Here is a 5,337-nt window from a genome sequence, read left to right as displayed (position 1 = left end):
AAGAAAATCGCTGTGATTCATGATGAGGCCCTTGTTGAAAAAAAGAGAGAAGGCAGGGTGGAAAACAAATCACTTTCCAGTTGAAGTTAACTGCAGAGGTTACACTGCAACTAGCGTCAGAAAGTGGAGGAGAGTTTCAGGACTTGGACCATAGAAAAGTAAAGTCAAACCTCGTTTTACCGCCCCCTGTTGTACCGCCAGCCCCACTTCCCGCCATGTTTTGCCAATCAGTGTACGAAAAGGGATGCCTATAATAAACATAGTTTTAAGGCTTTTATTTACACACCGTCATTTGCCAACTATCTGAGTTGTGCCGTCCTTATTAAACTAAAATAAATTCGCCCCGCTGAACCACTGATGAACGGCACTCACTGGTTGGCTACTTGATAATCTTTTTCCCACAGTCATAGAGATAGAGAAAACTATCGGCTCTGAATACATGTACATGATTACATGAGCCTGTCCCCGTCATGTTAGGCTAGAAAAAGTATGAAATTATGCAAAATGAGCCCACAAATGTGAAATTATGCGATTCTGTTTATTTCAACAAAGGATGATAAAAGAAAATAATCAGAAATTATGCAAAAAATGATCAAATTTTGCTAAATTATGCGGGGTGCATAAAACCATACCATGGGGACAGATGAGCATGTAATGACAGACCGTAAAAACAGCACTCTTAAAAAACAAATCACACAGCAAATCATGTTCCTTGACGTTGCGCAGTTGGGGCTATAAAACAGAGGAGCCATGTTGAACCGCCAGCCCCACTGTTTCGCCAACTTTACGCTCATCCAAAGGGTGGCGGTACGAGGTTTGACTCTAATGAGATAATAAATTTCCTTCTGGAGACTGTTGAGAAAGCAAGTCACTGGATCTGGTTGAAGAGACAGAGATGACGTAGGCTGGAACGAAGCTAAGGCATGCAATCGGACAAGCAAGGAGACCTCACATCGGTGAGGGGGCTCGGTGCATCAGAAAAGCAGTAGAGAGGAAGTCTGAAACAGCGACGCATTCTCACCTTATGATCTCCACGCAGGAGTCCAGGATATGGAGCTTTTGACTATGAGCAGCGCGTAAAGCAGTTTTTAACTATGTACATGTATATAAAATAAAATACCCCAGGATAGAGCCACGCTTTTTGTGACAAACATACAAAAGAAGTAGAGGAAAATTACGATAGGATTAGGAAAGAAAAAGCAACAGTTCCCTGTTGTAGTTCAGGCACAGTTATATGAGCATGACATTGTTGGATCAGCCCATTTACAATTCTGTCAAAAGATGCAGGAATGAAAAATACTTCTTGAAGTTTCAGCCAGTAGTTTTCATTTTATTGTGTTGTAAAAATTGCTTTGTTTTCAGAAGCAATTATTTCCAATTCTAGTTCTACTTCAACAGAATCGATGTTCACGCGAAGACCGCCATTATGAAGATCTTTCTTTTAATAATAAAACATGTAATAATAATAATACAATTATATAACATATAGATAGTGCATTAAAAAAAGGAGCTCAAAGCGCTTTACATGATTGGAATACTCATTTTCAAAACCTTTCGTACTACATGTACTTCCTTTCTTCTCATGAACACACACATGACATACACACACACACACACGGACAATTTTCCTTCAGACGTAGGCACAGAACAACAATAGTAAAAATAACACTAAACGCTTATGAAGGACAGGCATGTAAGAACAGAAAATGCTTAAGATGTCTTTTAAAGCTATCAAGTATTCTTGTTTGTCTTTAAAAAAGATGTAAGCCTGTCGGATGTGGCAGTGCAATTGACAAAACTGTGAGTTGTTTAGACCCATCAAAACTCAAGGCTTCACAGCCGGTCACAAGTCTACGGGGCGTATCGAGGCTGATTCGCCCCGCCGCGTGCACGTTCACTAAACTGCCTACTACTACTAGAGAGTGCCCCCATATATATACACCAAATTTGACCTGGAAGTCCATTAGGAGGATTTGACCTTTTCACTTGACCAAACTGTGCCAAAATGTTAGGCTACTTTTGCTCCTCCAGGAAGGAAAAAATCTGGCCCTCATTCAAATCATTGAGATTGGGCAAATATTTTTGTATTGTGTGTTGTTCTTACTATTGTCGTTAATATATTATGAATTATAAGTAATGCACTTGAGACAAAACTGTAGCAAAGAGTAACGAACTCAGTCATGTGAAAAGGGTAGTTTGAGCTATGGCCTAAATAAGGTTACCTGAGGGCCTTCAAGATATATAGGCCATATATGGCATACATAAGGTTACCTGGGGGGGCGTCAAGTTACATAGGCCATATGTGGCCTAAATAAGCGCTCCCTTTTTCATTTTAGCGCCCAAAATTTATATTTGCAAAATCGAAAGCTTGACCAGTTATCCTACTTGTGTGTAAAAAAAAATAAAAGTGAAATTGCGACTAGATCTAGTTTTTGTATAAATTAGAATTCAAATTTCGGAAGCACTCTATTTTTTAATAGTTACGCGGACAAAAAGAAAACCTTTTTCTCTAAACTGCTGTGAATAAAAAAAGGTATTTTGTCAGCTTATGGCACAATAGTGTGAGATTTGTCTATGTTTGGGATACTGTGCATTATTTATGCATAATTTATGAATCAATGTATTTGTGTGTAGGTGTACACCATTGTAAAACAAATATTAATTACAATAATTTAAATTGTAATTTTAATCAAAATCACAAATGTAATAGCGGTTGAAAGAAATTATACATGAAGTCTAAGTCTAAGCCCTAAGCTGTTGTGCTAAAAGCACTTGGACAGCTAATTAAGTAAAATTAAGACATTGTTTATGTGAAATATGTGTCAGTGGCAATCAAAATTAACTGAAAGAATACATTGGGCATTACTCTTCACAGAGAAGAGACTTTTGCAATATTGACATCTTTCTGTCTTTATCAAAGAGTGACACTCCTGACATTGATAGTGAAAATGATGGGAGAGATCCTCTGACATTGAGACAATTGTATGCATCCCTCAACATTTGCCGCTGTAAGATCGAAGGACTCGAGGATTTTGTGATTACTGCCAAATTTCAGTACTCTCAAATCCAAAACAGTCACAACAGAAATGTTGTCCAACATTAGTGCCTGTGTTTTCCATTTCACAGTTTTCCTCAAAATGATTATCTTTGTTACTTATTACCTGATATACAGGATGATAGTTTTGGAAATATGTATTATTATTTCGGTCAGTTCCTTCTCATTCTGAATACCACTGACACACATGCATGAATAATATATATAGGAGGATACAAACAGATTCATTTTCAGAAGAGTTTAAACTACAGAACATGAACTCATGTGACAACAACTTGATTTGACTTGAAAAACAGAATTTCAGTGGCCAAATACTGTGGCTCTCACTTGAATCTGTATGCTTCTATGAACACAATCATTTAGTGTAATTAGTGAGCTAGCAACTTGGACCACACTTGGCAGGGATAACCCAGCACTTGTTTGAGATAATCCAAAGACAGACACTCCTACTGGAGAAAGACAGACACTCCTACTGGAGAAAGACAGACACTCCCACTGGCCAAAGACAGACACTCCTACTGGCCAAAGAAGGTTATTGAACTCACATCTTTGTCAAGAAAGAGAAAGAGCTTAACCCTATTCCATACCCTACCTAAATATTCCCATTTCTATCTCTTGGGGTCCAGGCAAACCCCCTTACTTCTGATACTAATAGCTGTTGTAGTGGTAATCTCCTATTTCTGTCACTTGGGGTCCAAGCGGACCCCCCTGACATGAAGAAGGCAGATAATGGAAAATACCTATTTTTACCTTTGGGGTCCAAAAAGACCCCTTATGTTTTATCTATTGTTTTCTCATTATTATGTCTGTTAAATTATGCATTGTGTGATTTTCAATCTTTTTAGCACATTTTACAAACAACTGAACAACAACAAACACCACAAGTGCATGATTTTGTTAGACTGAAGCCTCAATTAATTGATGACAAGAATAGGCCAACTTATTTTTATTTGGGTCCTGATACACTTGCTGACAGCCCAATTGAGGATAGCAATGATGGTATGTTTTCCTCCCTCATAAAGATTGTATTCTTAAAAAGTGGAACTATGATGAAGCAATGGCAAATGACGTGAGCAATCTGAACTCAGGTGTTTGAGTAGGAGTTTAATCTGACGGAATTGAAGGCAGCCCTCCAAAAGTGTAAAAAGAGAAAGGCCCCAGGACCAGACCACATCAACAATGAGATGATCCTCAACCTGACAGACTCTTCCCTCTCCATACTCCTGGACTTCTTCAACAGGACCTGAAACTGAAATATGGGACAGCTCCCAACAGAATGGAAGAAGGCAAACATCACAGAAATACGGAAGAAGAACAAACCAGCAAGCCAGCCTTCAAGACCAAATAGACCCCAAAGTAAGAAATGGGAGGTTTCACAATATTTTCACTCTATTTATTAGGGAGTCCAAATGAACCCCAAATATATGTAAATCTCAAAATTCAGGGGAGGCATTTCGGGGTGAGTAAACCATGCACGTGAGAGAAACAAAATTAGGGGAGGTCAGGCAGGGGGTCAAATCAGGAAAAGTCAAGAAATTTCAGATTCGTAGGTCAAAAGTTGACGATTTTAGAGCAAAAAAACGTGGCCTTGGGGTCTATTGGACCCCAAAGATGGAAATAGGGTTAACTACAAAACCAAAGTTGCCACAGCTTCCACGAATAGGAGAATATAAAATAGTTTGATGCTTTTACAAAGTATTCAACAGCAATAAAAAATAATCACAAAAGATGTAAAAATAACAGCCACTGCAATAAACACCTACAAAATCCATCTGGCCAAACTGCACTTTTCACAAAGAAAGCATTATTTTATATTTCTTTTCAAGCCAATGACAAAATCAAACAAATCTGCATCATGAAATGTTCCTTGTTTGTCCAACAAAAAGAAAAAACGTTTGTCTTTGAGCTGGAGAGGTACATGATTGCCCCGCCCTGTTCTTGATTCAAGGCAGTTCACGTGCTCCACTGGTGCCTTAAATGTTTGAGTCCTCCCAAGCCAGCTGAAAGTTGTAATCTTTACATCATCCCCTCCCTTCAACAGCCATAGGTTTTTAATGGCACGTCGAGGGTACGTCACAGTTATAAAAAAAACTGAAAAACCTGAAAGTGAAAGAAAATAACATTTTTGTATTGTATACTACAATAAAAATAAAGTAAAAATGAACTGTTCCGTGTGAGACTGTTACAAAGATAAGATAAGATAAGATACATCTTCATGGTTCAGATCCTGGCACATTGGTTTGGTGTTTCACGATGTGCACACACACACACACAGACACACA

Source organism: Aplysia californica, unplaced genomic scaffold, assembly GCF_000002075.1.
Source record: "Aplysia californica isolate F4 #8 unplaced genomic scaffold, AplCal3.0 scaffold00853, whole genome shotgun sequence".
In the NCBI taxonomy this organism is placed as follows: domain Eukaryota; kingdom Metazoa; phylum Mollusca; class Gastropoda; order Aplysiida; family Aplysiidae; genus Aplysia; species Aplysia californica.
This window is presented reverse-complemented; position numbering follows the sequence as displayed.